The sequence below is a fragment of the Gavia stellata genome, chromosome 22 (genome assembly GCF_030936135.1).
Source record: "Gavia stellata isolate bGavSte3 chromosome 22, bGavSte3.hap2, whole genome shotgun sequence".
Taxonomy (NCBI): Eukaryota; Metazoa; Chordata; class Aves; order Gaviiformes; family Gaviidae; genus Gavia; species Gavia stellata.
This window is the reverse complement of record NC_082615.1, coordinates 5,367,709-5,385,477: the sequence shown is the minus strand read 5'-3', so window position 1 is coordinate 5,385,477 and position 17,769 is coordinate 5,367,709. Positions and strand designations below refer to the sequence as shown.

The window sequence follows — 17,769 nt, the reverse complement described above, 5'->3', positions numbered from 1 at the left end:
CCAATGAAAATCAATGCTCTGTTGTACAGATACGCCGAAGACAGTCTTTTCAGAGCACTGCCCACATCCCCAAACGCAGACGCTAATCCAAAAAATAAAACAAAAGCTCTCGAGCATCTAATTGCTTGCTAAGGCACAAAGTTAAACTGGAAGACACAACACTTCTCATGCTAAGAACTCAAGCTTAGTTCAAGTTTTTGCCTTTACTTCCATCCTGATTGCTCTCTACAGGATTTCTAGTACAGATTACTCCTTTTAGTTTCTTTTGATGGGGATTTTATAGCAAGTAACTCAGTCTGATCCTACAGATACGTAACGAGAGACGATCTGCAGAACGCTTCCTCTTAACTGGTTGTCTAAGTAAGGGAGAAAACTGCATACACATAAATTAAAATTTTTGGATGTCAATTATTTTTACTTGCTGTAAATCTGCAGAAACATTACTTTTATTTTTTAGGATTTGAGTAAGAAGAATATTTTGTGGGGAAGATGGATGCAACAAACTCCCAAATAAGCTGTTAACAGTGGATGCCGAATATGCATTAATTTAAATCGCAAATATTTTGGTGTGATTAGCTCCTCTAACTGCCTGCAATGAGAGGTGTTCTAATTCTGCAAAAAAAATTGTTCACAGCATAAAAAAAGCTCACTGTCTTTGACAAAGTCGCATTATTCACACAGTTCACCTGCAGCTTTTAAAGAAAGGGGGGTGATTACTTGGTTGCCTCATGAAGATTTATCAAGATGAAGAAAGAACACGCTAAACCAGGACAGACTGCATTTTTCCTTTTTTTTAAAAAAAACTTAAACCAACTGAAGCAAAAGTACCAATGCTAGAGAAAGGAAAACAGTCTTAGCTCATCACCTCACCTTCTCATGATGCCAGGAAAAGCCTAGCGTTTCACAGAAAGAGCTAAATAATTGACATGTTTATGACAAATCCCAAAGAGAATGTGAAAGGAGCCACTTGGATTTACCTGGATTCTCTCCCCTACATGCAATGACTAGAAAGGCAGAAAGCATCATGCTATTCCTGGATAAAGCCAACTGGATACACTACGGAGCTAAGGAAGAAGGTTGAAAATTTACCTGATAATCTAGGTTTGCTATACAGGTGTTAAATAGAGACCAGAATCCGAGATAAGACATGGAAGGGAAAGGAAGCCTCTGAAAGGACTTAAAAAGGGTCAACAGGGTCAGAAAAATGAGCCAGGCAGCATCCTTAGCAGAGTAGGAATGAACAAAGGAAAAAGCAGCGGCAGTCCAGGCCAGAAGATAAGAAGTTGAGGCAACCAAGGAATCAGATAAGAGGAGTTATGCGAGATTTTTTTACAACACTGTGGGTGGTGAGATTTGGCACTACATTTCAGACTTGACAGAAAGATTTAAAAGTAGCTTGAAATAATTGTTCCAATAAAAAGGTCTTGTCAAAGCCGAAACCTAAGCTACATGTGCAAGCGCCTGGGAGAACGACGGTGCTGCCCAAGGCAAGCGAGAGCGTCTGTGCGGGGCAGGTTTGCGAAGAAGGATCAAGAGCGCAGTGCAAGACGTCTCAATACTCACAAAGACCGACGAGATGAAAGGGAGCTGCTTGTTTCATAATTTCTTTCTCCTCTCCCCCAAAGACGGTGGTTAAAGCAACGCTCAAGTTTGAGAGCACTCAAGAGACAGAAAGTAAAGGGAAGGGGTGGGAATGGAAGAGGATGATGACAAAACAGCTTAGAAAGATTCCCGAGAACAGGGAGCAAAATGGTTCATTAAATAAGATACCAAGATTTTGAAAGGCAGTCGGAGAAACAGAAACAAGAAGACAAAAAATTATGAGGGGGGAAGATCTATAAGGACCAAGAGATGACCATGGTGAAAGTAGAAAATGGCCAAGGGCCTCAGCTTGGATAAGCACATCTACTCCAGACAGCACCACGCCGAGCATGTTTGGCTTGGGAGCAGCACACGTGTGGCTCCAACCCCTTTGCTTTTCAAGGGTTTGCAACTCCAAAATTACTCCCTTTCATGCACCATCAGCATAGTTCCTTTTACTGAGATTCAGATTACACCCTCAACAACCACCACTGATTAACCCAAAAGTGGTTACTTTGATAGGGATTACAGGAATTTTTTTAGGTGACGTAAAATAAGAAGCCCTCTCTTGAGCAGCAGCGTCCCTGTGCTGCGCCTTCCCTGCTGCGGGGTCAGCGGGACCACGCTGGTACCTTCCACAAGTCAGCGATTCAAAAAAAAGAGCAAAACCAGAGATGTGCAATAACTTCGTAGTGTCCAAATTAGTTACTGGAACAACTGGTTCTAACACCAAAGGCTGCTGCTCTAAAACTTGGAAGGAACTGGACAGATAAAGAAAATGACAAAAAAAAAAAATCACAATATAAATGGAAAGCTGCAAATCCTGTGACTTTGCTGCTGGACAAACATAACAGAGTTTGAGTACAGAACTGATCCTGAAGAGAGTACTTTTTATATTCTCGTCTCTAGAAGCAAATAACTGAAAGACATTTTTCCATTTTCTCTAGATTAAAAGTAGTTCATTCCTATAAATCAAATAACCAAAGAGTAGCACGGACCTACTTAATCCATAAGGACTTTAAACATTTGGGAAAAAATAATGAAAGCAAAATATTTTATATTATTAAATCTAGAGAATTTTTTTGTTTGTTTGGGTTTTGGTTTTTTTTAACACAGAAATTTCCTCCAACTTTCTAGGAAACCAACTCTTCATAAACATTGCCAGTATTTTATTTTCAAAGCTATTGAGACTGAAATGGGAAACACATTTAACAACTTAATTCTTAAGAATCAGTTCCTTTTTATTTATGCAAAGGTCAGAAATAAAGCACTGCAGTCCACCAGAAGCATTTCTGCCCTTCCTCTGTGAACTGAGCAAAGATTTTAAACAAAGCATCAGGAACAGGAACGACAGGTATTTTGTGTTAGTAAATCCTCATGCTGGTACACTGCAAAATGAAATTGATTTTTAAATTAATACTTTGTGTTTGAAAATCTTAATCATGCATCTTTTATAAAATACGATTCCCTTGATTAACAACATTTCTTCAGCAATCAGGAAGGAAAAATTAACCTAATACCAAGAATAACAGCTCAACTTCATTTAAACCAAACATAACTTCTGTCAAATTGCAATCATACATGCTACCTGAAATGTGCACGGCTTTGGTCAGTGTTACCAATAAGCATGAGGGTTTTGTTTGGTTTTTAAATAATATCCTTAATGGGATGGGAGGAGATTGCTGGTGTTACTACATACTGCACCCAACATGCTTTACCAACTTCAATGCAGTACTTATTAAAAATAGAAAACCTTTTTGGCTGTGTTTGATAATGAATACGAATAATTAGTTGCAAAATCAGTTTAATGTTTACACAGGTTACAAATGTTAAGGATGAACAGAGTGAAATGGGAGAAGCTGTTGCATGCATTTCTTAGAAAAGCAAAATACTTTGCCTGCACAAGCAGTTTACCCAAAACCTTCAATCCTTCTCCAAAAATGTCATTTATAATAACATTTCTTTTCATTTTTATTCAGCCAAGTTAAAAGTAACTGTATCTTCGTAACTTCCACTGCAGTAATTAGTTCGAAAGCTGCGCAGTAAGATTATGCATCCTGAACCATAATCTAACATGCAGCTGATTTAGGAACCGAAGTATGGGGAGGGTGCGAAATGGCAAAGCCTGGGATAAACTTCTAATGAGAACCACGTTATTACTAAGTTTTGCTCATCTAATTTTAAACCAGATGTAATAGCGACTCCCCCTCTTTTTACTAGTTTTATTTTTCAGTCCATGTTAGTCAGCGTAACAACAACCAGATTCATTGGCTCGTCCCGTCCTGCCCAGAGGACAGATTACAGACGGCGTTGTTGTTTGCTTTGACATGCAGAAGAGAGAAAAATCCCAAAGGCCAGTGACAGTCCTACCGGGATTTTACTTGTCACACAAAGGTTAGCGATTCTGAGCAGGAAGTCAGGAAAAAAGGGCAAATTACTTTCTCTCCCCAGAAGAAACAGTTTTCCATTCAACGTGAGCAGATCTTTAAAAGACTACACAGTAATTTTTTCTAAATCTGAATTAAATAGGAATTACCCGAAACATTTTAAGTGCTAGACCAAATGTATGCTAATTTCATAGGAGAAAAAGAACAGATGAGACAAGTATCTCTTCTGAAGAACAAAACAGAAGAAAATAGAAAATCTGGGAACTGCAGTGCTAATATTTCAGGTTACCTGCTACACCCGGCGCTATGCACACGCTCGCTGAGGCTGAGGACAATTTGAAAACTGTCATCTATTTGAAGCCACTTACGAAGCTAACTTACAACAAGTCTCATAGACGTTAGGAAGCTGAAATCTTGAATAGCCTACGTAACGTGGAAAGACAGAAAAGAGATGGAAGCATTGAATAAAGCAGCTTTATTTATTTTTAAACTAAACCGTAGTTAAGTACACAAGTGGGAAAGCCTGTTACCGTGTTTTAATTTTCTGCACTACGACGTTAAAATGTAGTTCCTCTCCTCTGATGCTGAAAGCGTTCAAATGCATTAAGAAAACAAGCAAAAACAAACAACATTTTTCATTGTTAGTAGAGATTCCACTAAATGCCACCTCTCCAAAACAAAAGCAGCAGTAGAAACCACCAAATAATTGCATTTTTCTGCTCAGAGCAACATATCTTTAGCAAGCAGCTCACTGCGAAGACGCCATTTTATCAAACCTGAAATGCAGCCAAAAGCTTAGGACGCTGTGCTGCTGCTCTCTCTCTGAAATGTTATGTAATAAATGGATTTAACAGAAGCAGATGCTATTTTCTCAGGGTTAGGGTTACTTTCTCTCTTTTTTTGGCTCTAAAAAGGGCTGATGGGTAATAAAATACCTGAAGAAAGGAGCCGCCCAACCATCCTAGGAGACGCTACATTGTGTGCAGAGCTGTTTCTACTCCTGCATCTACGTTCTCCAGGGCTCTCGGCTTCAATATGTCGGCTGTGTACAGTGTGAGCCTCATCCTGTAGAGCTGCCAAGAAAATCTCTCTGTGCAAGCGTGCGCCCAGACAACCTGCAAGCTCGGTCGGGCCTCGGTTGCACTGGCTATGGAAATGCCCTTTCCACGCACAGCCCTCCTCCCCCTTCCCCTCGCTCCGCTCCTTAACGCTCGGTGAAGGTATCAACAGAGTAGGATTTTTAAGCTTTGATTATCTAATTGCAGCCGACACTAAACCGATCTTCCTTCCTCTTTAAATTCTTCCAACTGTCACAAAACATTTTCACTTCGGGACCCAGCTACAATTAGCACCCTTGCTGCTTTTCTCTCGCTTTTGAAAGTCAGCCAAGAGAAGACGCAGGCACTGCTGACTGCCTGCACGGGCAGCAGCTCCTGCCTCCTCCTGCCTGCCCCAGCCCCAGCCTCTGCCTCCTGCCTGCCCCAGCCCCAGCCCCTGCCTGGCGTCCTCCTGCCTACCCCAGCCCCTGCCTCCTCCTGCCTACCCCAGCTCCTGCCCGGCATCCTCCCGCCTGCCCAAGCCCCAGCTCCTGCCTCCTCCTGCCTGCCCCAACCCCAGCCCCTGCCTCCTGCCCAGCGTCCTCCCGCCTGCCCCAGCCCCAGCCCCTGCCTACCCCAGCCCCTGCCTCCTCCTGCCTGCCCCAGCCACAGCTCCTGCCTCCTCCTGTCCCAGCCCCTGCCTCCTGCCCACCACAGCCCCAGCCCCTGCCTGGTGTCCTCCTGCCTACCCCAGCCCCTGCCTCCTCCTGCCTACCCCAGCTCCTGCCCGGCATCCTCCCGCCTGCCCCAGCCCCAGCCTCTGCCTACCCCAGCCCCTGCCTCCTCCCGCCTGCCCCAGCCCCTGCCTACCCCAGCCCCTGCCTCCTCCTGCCTGCCCCAGCCCCTGCCTCCTCCTGCCCCAGCCCCTGCCTCCTCCTGCCCCAGCCCCTGCCTCCTGCCCACCACAGCCCCAGCCCCTGCCTGACGTCCTGCCTACCCCAGCCCCTGCCTCTGCCTGCCAGCCCCAGCTCCTGCCCGGCATCCTCCCGCCTGCCCCAGCCCCAGCTCCTGCCTCCTCCTGCCTGCCCCAGCCTGCCCCTGCCTCCTCCAGCCCCAGCCTGCCCCTGCCTCCTCCTGCCTGCCCCAACCCCAGCCCCTGCCTCCTGCCCAGCGTCCTCCCGCCTGCCCCAGCCCCAGCCCCTGCCTACCCCAGCTCCTGCCTCCTCCTGCCTGCCCCAGCCCCAGCCTCTGCCTCCTGCCTGCCACAGCCCCAGCCCCTGCCTGGCGTCCTCCTGCCTACCCCAGCTCCTGCCTGGCATCCTCCCGCCTGCCCCAGCCACAGCCCCTGCCTCCCCCAGCCCCTGCTTCCTCCTGCCTGCCCCAGCCACAGCTCCTGCCTCCTCTTGCCTGCCCCAGCTCCTGCCTCCTCCTGCCTGCCCCAGCCACAGCTCCTGCCTCCTCTTGCCTGCCCCAGCTCCTGCCTCCTCCTGCCCCAGCCCCTGCCTCCTCCTGCCCCAGCCCCTGCCCCTGCCTGGCGTCCTCCTGCCTACCCCAGCCCCTGCCTCCTCCTGCCTACCCCAGCCCCTGCCCGGCATCCTCCCGCCTGCCCCAGCCCCAGCTCCTGCCTCCTCCTGCCTGCCCCAGCCCCAGCCCCTGCCTGGCGTCCTCCTGCCTACCCCAGCCCCTGCCTCCTCCTGCCTACCCCAGCCCCTGCCCAGCATCCTCCCACCTGCCCCAGCTCCAGCCCCTGCCTCCTCCTGCCTGCCCCAGCCCCAGCCCCTGCCTGGCGTCCTCCTGCCTACCCCAGCCCCTGCCCAGCATCCTCCCACCTGCCCCAGCTCCAGCCCCTGCCTCCTCCTGCCTGCCCCAGCCTCAGCCCCTGCCTCCTGCCCAGCATCCTCCCACCTGCCCCAGCTCCAGCCCCTGCCTCCTCCTGCCTGCCCCAGCCCCTGCCCAGCGTCCTCCTGCCCGCCCCAGTGACAGCTCCTGCCCCAGCAGCGGCTCCCGCCGCTTGGCGGGCGAGCAGCAGACCAAGTCCCAGATGTATATTGGCGCGCTGCCAAGCCCTTAATGACTTCCCTGCCTCTATCTAAAAAAGATCTAAGTGGCAAACATGAGAGCGTATTAATCAAAGGCGCTGTTGTTTATAAACGCAGAGGAGAACTGCCCTAAACAATGCAGCGTGGATCCGGGCGCTTTCTGCCTCCTGCAGCAGCGGGGACCGACCATCTTACCAACCGCAGGCTGGAGAGCACTGCCTCTTTCAGACACAGAAACACACAGAGTGTGAACAGAAGGGGGGGCAGCTGAATGTTTTCAGGACCTAACTATCATCGCAAATTCTGAGAACACGCGTAGAGAACTTTTATCAATGCATAGATACAAATCTCAAAGGATAATTTACACACAGACTTCCAGCATGTCTAATACACTCCTTCACAATTATTTCCCCTTCTCCCTTCCTTGCTCTTCCTCCTCCTATCTGCCCCAAATACATATTAACGACACAGTAAATGGAGCACGTTTTAAATTTGCTGTTTCAATTCTTGTCAGGTGTTCATTGAGCAGTTTTACCCTTCTGCACCGATCGCACACAACTGATGTCTCTTTAAAGGTTTGGCTGCATTCTCCAAAGCGCTGCCACTTCACTACCAAAGCACAATCGCTGCTGCTATTCTTGGCTCAAGAACTGTTCCACTAAAGTACTCCTGAAAATAGTTGGTTTCCTCCTGAAGACATTTATTCTCCGTTTCTCTGCAACAGCCTCGGAATACTGGACAGGTTTAACCTCATTTCAAACACAACACATGAATGAAAATCAAATCCGTTTGGTTTTGTTCCCATTCGGAAAACTATTGCAAATGCAACCAGAAACTAAGCTTGAGAGTTAATTTTGCAATAACTTTAAAGCAAAAATATTGTTGCAGTTTATTACATTCCTTTAATACCAGCTATACACGATTGAAATTTCCATTAGTTAAAATGGTATGTCAAAACTGGAAGAGAACATAAGACACATTCCCACGTTCCTTCTATTTTTCTTATTAATAAAACATAAACTTCCTGTAATCAGCTTCAATTTACAGAGGCAGGTGCTTATAAAGGGCACCAAATCACAGGGACTGCGTTTACCGGACAGGGTACATAGGAAGGCAACGCAGAACCCCAAGGAGAAGTCAGAGCCCACACCAAAGTCTGGGGCAAAATAAAGCACAGCTTCTACTCCAGCTCGTGCTGGCAGAGAGCGGCTGTTCCCTTCCACATGCCCCGTCTTGTAGCAACCTCGACAGGGCATGTGACTGATGAATAGGAAATCCTTATGGATACCTGAAGGCTAAAAAAGGGGGATTTGAGAGGTTATGCAGACCACTCACCTGATCTAAGCGACTGTTCCCGATACGCTGTAAGTGACATTTGCCCAACCCACCAAGGAAGCCCTCCAGCAACAGAGACTGCACATTCCCAAGTGCTCTATCTCACTTCTTAAGATAGCTTTCATACCGGCACGTTTTTCCTAATGTCTAACCTTAATCTTCCTTGTTGAAATTTAAGCCCATTATTTCTTATCTGATCCATCACAGGCATATAGAACACATCATTTGCTTCCTTGCAGCAGTCATTTAGGTATTTCTGCATTTCTAATTCCAGTCTCCCTTCAACTCAGCAGCTCCAATTCCTTCACTCCTTGCAAGGCTTGTTTTCAAGATCCCTACTCATTCCTGTTGCATTCCTCTGCTCTTCTTCCAGCTGGTTCACTTCCTTCTGAAGGCACAGTACCCCAAACCGGACTCGATATTCAGAGGCCTTATCTGAAGGGCCTCATGGGAAGCAATACTGTTTATATCCCTCAGTACGTCTGTCGTCTTTTCAACAGCGTGACACCGTTAATCTGGTTTACCCTGTGAGCAACTCCAGATGCATTTTCGCAGCGTGATACTCACGTAACCATATCTGTGTACAGAGCTGCTCTGGCCAAAATAAAGAACCTCTCCCCTTTTCTTTATTTCTTACTCAATTACAGAATTTTGTCACCACTATTCCATATTGTAATTTTGCCTTCTGGTCGCCTTGCACTCTTCTCCAGTTTGGCATCATTCAAAAATTTAACGAAAGCTGTTTACAGCCAAAAGACTGATGCAAATATCAAAGAGTACAAATTTGCACTCTCACTCAAAACATTCTCATTTTGCCAGTAAGGGCTGAGAGCTGCTCTCTGTCTGCACCCTCCCGAGCAGCTATGACACTTCTCGCAATACTTTCACCTTAAACTTCCCACTTACTTACACTGCCACACATCCATCACGAGGAAGTCTTCTGAGGCGCTGTGAAAGGCTGTACGAGGTTGACTCCTAGGACGTGATTTCCCCTCCCGCGTTGCAGTGCCTGCCGCACTGCTGACAGGGAACCACTCTCCTCTGGCTGCACCCGCTCTCCACAAACCCACGTTGGCCCTCTTCTTCTCTCTTGCAAAGTTCCCAATGCACAGAAATAGCCATTTCGGTTATTTTTTCTAGTGTCATGCTAGCAGACTACTCTGACTGATCTGTAATTCCTCAGTTTCTCCTTTCTCACCTTTTAACACTGGTTGGTTGATTTTCTGTTTTCTCGTGCTCACGCTCTGAAAGAATGCCGGCGGGCCAGATTGCTCCAACCCACCCTCAGGGGAGTCTATGACGAGATTCATCACTTCTGGACAATCTGAAACAATTCATTTCCTTAAGTACTCTAACTCACTGCAGCCTTAGTTCTAAGTCAACCATTCGTTTACAGATGAAGGGAAAAGCATTTAAAGTATTCCTGATGCCATCTATCAATGGTTCTCCCTGCTGAAGATCAGGCCGGTTCCCTTGGCCTTCCTTTCCCTAATGGACTTAAGAAAATATTGTCTTTTTGTTTGTTTGTTTGTTTTTCCTAACACCTACAAACTTCTTCCTTTTATATGTTTCTTGTAGTATCATACCTGTTTCCTGAGCTGTACAAATTCAGCTTTCCAATAATTTTCACATGATGTTACTCTCTTTCTGCTCTTCCCAAGGACCAAACTCTTATTTGCCGGTCACTTTGACCTCAGTTAGTTGCCTTCTACCTTTTACTTCTCCACCGTCAGAGACAGGTCCTGCTACTCCGGCTCTTCACCTGCTTTGTCAGAAAACTGCCATCTGCACATTTTAACAAGGTGCCAGACTCTTCGTCTCCTGACCCCTGTCCCCCAGAGACGCGGGCAGCTCTCGTACCTGGCTCTGACGGAGCACAGCCGGCTACAGGGAAGCTGGAAGTAGGATGCAGGTCTACTGATGCCAAAGCAGAAGCAGTGGCCTTTGAGTAGTGATGTTTTTGCACAGCCCCACTCTTTGAAAGTGAGGACAGCAAAACTATAAAGGCATTTCAGTTATTTATCCTTTTAGAGTTTCCTATTTTTCCTTCTCCTGGTGAAAAATTTTAATCACTGTCAAATAGATTTGAAGCAGCAGATTTATTTTTCACGCTCTGCTGCCTGATGTCAGATAACATACACAATACAGAAAAATTAATTCCAAAGATTAGTTTAGTGATGAGTTTTTACCATAATTTTTCATTCATAATGCCCGTATTTGTGCTACACAGCGGTTGCTACTTCTCTATCTATATTCAAAGCATTATATGGAATTTTTGAAAGTTTACATGGGAGAGAAAACCCTTTACTAGCTGACACCCACGTCCCATGGACTTTCCCATTTCCACATTTCAGAAAGTGTTCATTGCTCAGGGGTATATCCACACAGTACCTCCTGGTTAGATCCCAACTCCATGTTAACGGCTACATTTTTGTCCCTGTACGATGTTTTTTCTAACTTCCTTTTGTCTAAACATATACCTGTCACTTGCGACCTTTGGTAACGCTGCCCGATTTCCAGGGACACGTACCAGACAACAAGCACTACACCAAATGCTAAACAAAGCCCTCAGGAATAAAACAAGAAGAAAGAAATGTAATCACCACTCATGCAACCTCTAGTGGTACCTGACCATCCCTTTACAACGCCAATTCCATGAGACTATTGGCAAAAGATTTAATCAAAACAAAACACTGATAATGCCCATATTTTTTAAAAAATGGCGTAACATCAAATTTGATCCCACTAGTAGGAAAACTTTTACATAGCCACATTGTGGAAACCTTGTGTATAGTGATGAGCTGTACAGTGAACTACTCTGCAAATTACGGCTAACACCTAGTCAAGTGATGGAAAAACTGAAAGCTGTTAGGAGTTTTATTGCAGATTAAGCATCATATGTTTGCTATATACAGTGATCTTCCACAAAAGTAGTAGAAATAGCCAATTCTTGTTCTTACAAAGAAACATCACCATGCTAGTTCCTACATTCAAGATCAACAGCCGTGATACAACAATGAACGTCTTCCAGGTGCTATGTAGTACACTTGAAAAAAGTGTATTTGCTGTAGAAAGTGTTAAATTATATACATAGAAAGTGTACAAACAAGGTGAGTAAATAGAAATCTAAACCTTGATTTCTACTTTATAGCACTTAGTGTTTTGACTATTACATATGAAAAACACTGTTTATGGACGATCCAGGAAAAAAAAGTTTTTGTTCCTTAACTTTCCAACTAAAAGCAAAACCACAGTCATGTTTTGCCAACAAAGATACTCTGCTAGTGGAATTACAGAACAAGGGCGCAAAGAGATAAAGTTCATCCATAGAAGCGGTCCTCACATGTGCTTTATTTGTCAAAAATCAGCCCGTCTGCCACGCATCCAGGAAATCAAGCTAAATCTTATTTCAAGCTTTGGAAACGAGACTTTATTCATACGCTTCGGAACTACGTATGCATATACATGCCTTAGCTACAGTCATCGCAAAGTACAGTGAGCTGAACTGGGCAATTGTTCAAACGTGTGTTTACCTTGAAGGTTACTACTACTTTGCTAGATCTGATGAAACAACTGTATGTCAAAGCTTATCTGTGTTTTCCAACTATATTGACTGGTTTTAGACGAGATTATCTCTCCCTAAAACTTTTCTCCAAATTTGACCCTACAACCGTATAAAATTGCTGTATTAGAAGAAACTCCAAAGTAACCCACAGTTGAAGGATTGGATGCTTGAAACTAGTATTGTCAGCCATGCTTTAACAGTAAGCAGGTTTTTTTAATCTTGCTCCCTTAAAAAAGTTATCAAAACCGAAGTTAATACAAACAGATTTATAAGAAGAGTTAACCTGCCACACAATGGCATTCAGCAGCTTCCAACTGCCCACACCACTTACTTGAACACTGCACATTCCATGCCACAAGCGCGAATACGCAAACTGCAGCTAAAGAAATCTTGAAACATGAAATAAAACTTCCAGCTTCATAGAAAAGAAGAGAAAATTTCAGCACAGAATCTGGCATCAGCCCACAGTAGGAAAATAAATCTCCGTAACTGCTGTCAAATTCTCACTTCCCAGAAAACAACAGACAGAACAAATTAAAAGCGTAACTCTTCCGTTTCCACAACGCTTGCGTGTTTTCTCGTTTTGACTACTGCATGAATTACTTGCTTTCCTTTCTTTTTAGACTTCGGGAACATATGTTACGGATCCGTTCCACAAAATACTCTGCTCGCCAATACAAAAGAAGGCAGAAGTTTCATCGTGACTCCTGCAGGACACGCTCCATTTCTTTGGAGTTGATGGATGTTGGTTTCACATTGCTGAATTGCAGAAAAGTGAGAGGCATCTTCACGAAAAACTACTTCTTTTGATCTTTGTTCTTATAATCATCAAATGCCTGGAGACTCCTATACAAACTTCGTAATTTGTAAAGAAACAAAGGCGGCTATATTACTTGCTATTTTTAATCTCCCATGGTAGTTTCCAGAAATTACCTCAATTCTTTTAGATCGCATGGCAAAAGGACCGTTCCATTAATGCCTCGCACCTTAATGAGGGAAGTTAACTATTCACCACATTTATCGGAGTCAGTTGACAAAGTGGGGAGGGAAGAGATAAAAAGCTCCATCTGTAAGTAAAAATAACAAACTAGACTAGATGTTAGAATACCGCTCATGAATTACAGATACAGCTTTCCTTCAGTGTAATCCTGAAAAGGATTACAGAGGGGGCATGTCAAGAAAAAGCTTTGTAGCTCAAGATAAAAGTTCCAGACAAATAACTATTCCACTGAAAATGCTCTAAAGTACTAAAGAAAATAGTTTTGTAATAGTTAACAATGAATAAGTGACTGTTTTCAAGGGATAAGATTTCTAAAATATTCTATGCAATTTGAAATGTTTTAATGTCCTCTCTTAACAGTTTGTCTAGTTGATGTTTTATAGATTACCTTAAAAGAGAAACAAAAACTCGCTACTCTCATCCGCTTCACTGATATTTTCAGATGATAAACCTGACAAAGAATATACAGTAGTCATTAATTCCCACTTTCCTTACAATGGCAGAACATCCTTTTTAATTCATGACACTGCAGTTAGAGTTCTGATAAGTGTTTTGGATAGGCCAAGGCAGTAGATAACAGAGGCTGCTGATAAGAGAATAAAGAGATAAAATAGTGTGATTTTACAGCGAAGAGGCTGGCAATGCTTCTCTAACAGCCTTCCTTGTATCCAGGTAGTTATAAATAGGGCCTGGAAGGAAAAGTGCTTGCATAATTTCAAGTTAACTATGAAGGAATATGACCCTATAAAAAGAAAAGTTACAGACATGAATTTACATTAAGCATCTTCTGGACACAAGACACTAGCTTACGACGATCCTGGCTCTCTGATTCATACCAGTCATCCATCAAAAGAAAGTTCCTATTGCTCATCACGAGTATAAAGCAGCCACATACGGAGACTTGCTCGGGCAGAATCCAGCACAGGTCTAACAAGCTCTGGTTAGGCAACCAGCTCACCCGAGAGCGAGAAAGCCCCAAAGCACTGACGTGTTATTGTCTGCCCCTACACTTTGAAGACGTCTAATAACGTTCATGAAGTGATCGCTCTTCTCCAAGGCAGGTGCTGTTCAGACACACAAAAATCCTGCCTACGTGTGGATCAGGTACCTACACCCATTCTTCTGGACAACTTTGATTATTTCGCTCCTTCACCTCCCCAGAGAACTTTTACCTGGCAAAGACTCTTTAGTAAGTGGAATACCCAGGGAACCAGAGACAGACATTTCACAGAATCACTAAGGTTGGAAAAGACCTGCAAGATCATCAAGTCCAAAGGAATTTAATTTAAAGGAATTTAATTTAAAGGAATACAGCTCCTACTGATGGTGAGAGGAGGAAGGCAAAGGGTTTCCTTCTGACAACGTATTGCTCAGTCAGAATCCTCGTGTTTAAAGTTCCTTCTTTTCATATTCACAAAAATATGACCCAGTTTGAATTAAATTTCATGGAAAATTTGTAACTTAAGTGCTGGAGGTTTTCAGGATATAGAATCCCAAGATTTTTTCTAAGGCTGATAGTTACTTAAATCCTAACAGCCAAGATGAAAAGGTTTTGGCCTTCCCTGGATACTCTTCTTACTTCTTTGCTCTTTACGCTCGTCAAGGTGAAGACGAAGCCAGTATGAGAGACTAAATAAGACTGTCAATATACGTATTTCATGGCTACAAAGGAGGTCTCTCAGGAGCGAGATACGCTGTGCTCCTCTCTCGGCCCCACAAAGCAGCCAGGCACACAGCTGTCATGGTTATAAACGGAGCTAGACAGATTTTTTTTTTCTCCTGTAACTGTTTGTAGTTAGTAAATGAACTGACACTCCACCTGCTGGAAAGAGAAATAAAGGAGCTCTAGTATTCAGCAAGTTCTTTCTATGAGGAAGATGCATTTACGTCTGAAAACACAACATCTTGCTGTCAGTAGACAAAAAAGTCGCCAAGCATTTAGCTTGTCTAAGATTCCCTTCCCTGCTCCGAGAAGTATGCACAGATTTTCTGGTGCTTTTGGAGGCTTTTGTTTTGACTTTACATAGTAAACAACCACCTGACAATTTTGACTCTGTGCACTAATCGCTTTCAAGTAATACTTTTGCTAAGAATCTGATGCGGGTTAACTTGTTTTTGTGCAATATGGAATATAATATATAATATAATATGAATAATAATAATAATAATAATAATAATAATAATAATAATAATAATAATAATAATAATATAATATGAAGCGGAAAAGCTGCTGCACTCCTCTTCCTCCCATCTGTACTGGCTGTACTGGCTTTTACTGTATTCTGAATTTTTCCAAGTGACAGAAAAGTAGCAAAAGAGTAAAAAAGCAAACTAATTCTACAGTGTAAGACATCTGCTGATAGTTGCCAGGCTGACAAACTACAGGAACAAGTGCTTATTTTATACAGCAAGTTAAAATAGGAATGAGGACAAGAAGTCTAAAACCTTAAGGTACAAATGCATCTGGCAAGATCAAAGTCAGACAGCTAGTACTATACTCTTACAAGCTAAGTTCTTTGACGGAGTATGTTACAATTTACGGTGGACTTTGTTTTATGATTTACAGCACGTTTCTTAAAGATCAAAGAAAGATGTTTCAGAGACATCTATAATGATGCGTGGAAGAAGTCTAATACTGACCCTCAGCCAGCCTCAGCCACTTGAGTTGGTCAATCTGTCTCTACCATATAAATAATTAATAGGTTTCTGAAAATAAAATAATAAACATCTAAATACACACACACACATTTTTATATATATACATATACACACACACCACAGAACATTAATCTGACTGTTAACAAACATCTCCAAATCGAGAAGAAGCCATAAATGTCAGCCACCACCCCTGCTGAACTGTGATTTGCAAAGAAGATGCGAATGCTGCTCTAACTGTTGGGAACTCATTACTTCCCGCCTCACTAAATCCAAATACTTGAGAATACAGAAGCAGAACCTCTACCCCTCCCTAAAACCCAAACAATTTAAGTAAACAATTGTTTTATTTTGCCTTTTCAGATTTGTGTTTCTGGGGAGTAGTTCAGTAATATTTTCAAATGCATCTCGATAACCATAAAAGCTATAATTTGAAAGAGATGCTTTTCTTATCTAACGAAAACTTCTAAGGACAACACCAAATAATTTCCTCTGCTGGAGTTCAGTATCGCAGCAGCAAGTACAGTGAAAATAGTGAAAGTTTCACTAATGCCCAAAGGGAAAAAACCGCAGACAGTTCAGATCCAAATTTTGTGATGTCTGACAGCATTAATGAGTGATAATGAGCAACACTTGAGATCATACAGACATTACTAATATTCAAGCTATCAAACCCCCCGCCGTGACTTAGTCCAGATAACTTTTTCTAAGCCATAGATAACTGTACCTCAGAACACTCCCTGCTTTGCCTAACATGATACATGCATACAGAGCAGTGATGAAAAAGGTGATTTATATCAATTACTGACCAAGCTCATCTCCACTGTAAAAGTAAAAAGTTACGCTATCTCTAGCACAGAAGGGCAAATAACAAGAGAGCTGCTTCTTATTTTCTCAGCAGCAGCTTCAGGGAAAAAATGGTAGCTAAGAGACTCGCTCCTCAATACGCTATTTCCAATAAGCAAAAGAAGGTCAGCGTGTCGATCTGCAAAAGGACGGAATAAAGCTGTAGAGAGGCCAAAGATACTCCACGACTTTTCCCAAAGTATTATTTTCCTAATGTGAAAATTAACAGTTGAGAGCAGAAGCAAGTAAAGGCATAAAAGTGTCACAACACAACATTAGCAAAGTTCCTGGTTTTTATTTACATATAATTATATGCAAGACTCTCTTTAAAAAAACATTAAAATTGTCCGAATAATAGTCAAAAACTTGGCAATACCCAAACTAACAACGCTGCTGTAAGAATGATCACTGAAGAAATATTTGAATGTCCTGAAGGTCATATCAATTCTAACTATTAAAGAAACAGGCGGGGAAAAAAACCTGGAAAAAGACCCCACAGGTCTGAGCATCTAAATAAGTAAGAAAACCTTTTAGAACTGGATCCTAGAAACGACACACCATATTCTGCGAGAAAGAGCAACAGCATACGCTTCACTTGAAATCCTGTCGGTTAAGACAATTCTTAACATTCCATAAGTTTTTGCAACGCCCGTGCTACCGGCGGAGGGCACGGCTACACCAAGAACGAGTCGCCATCCCCCCGGGCTTGGATTCCTACCTGTTTGGGTCTTACTGGGGTGATGCTGTCCACCTGCTCCTTGCTGCGGAGGAGGACTCGCCCCTGCTTGCCCAGTGCCTTGCGCCGGGCTGGTGCCGGTGAGAGTCCCGGTAGGCAGAGGCTGACCCCGCTTTAGGAGCTGCTTCTGTTCTTGCTGGCGGAAGCGTGGAGGCACCTCTCGAGGCAGGTAACGGGAGGCAGCTGGCTGCTGCCCATTAGCAGACGCACGCTTGCCATTGCTGCTGTTGGTAATAGTGCTGGTGGAAGTACTGGTACCGGTACCGGCAGGTTGGGGCTGGCTTAAACTGGTCTTAATAGGTTCTGGCACTACATAAAAAGAAACAAAACCAAAAAGTGCTTTAATATCAGAAAAGCTGTGGGTCGGTTTTTTTTTTTCTGTAACTGAGCAAACGGATAATGTTTTCCAGTCTCCCAAACAACAGTTGGCAAAACACAGACTACAAAATACATAAAATACATTCTAAACAGAAAAGTGTTACGAGCAGAACGCAGGGCTAGGTTACCATGTCTGTAGCCTCCTGACACATTTTATATAACAATTTTCAAATCTGCGACTCAAAAACCTGATTTTGTACAGCTGTAAAG

At 43.6% G+C, this 17,769-nt stretch overlaps 1 protein-coding gene across 3 annotated transcripts in view; it reads right to left on the bottom strand.

Moving 5' to 3' along the window:
- TNRC6C (trinucleotide repeat containing adaptor 6C) overlaps positions 1–17,410 on the bottom strand; it is a 57,703-nt gene extending 40,293 nt beyond the window's left edge. For all 3 annotated transcript variants that reach the window (XM_059828076.1, XM_059828074.1, XM_059828077.1), the window contains exon 1: positions 17,164–17,410. The gene's annotated coding sequence lies outside the window, so the exon portion shown is untranslated. The remainder of the gene's footprint in view (positions 1–17,163) is intronic.
- Between the last annotated feature and the right edge of the window lie 359 nt (positions 17,411–17,769).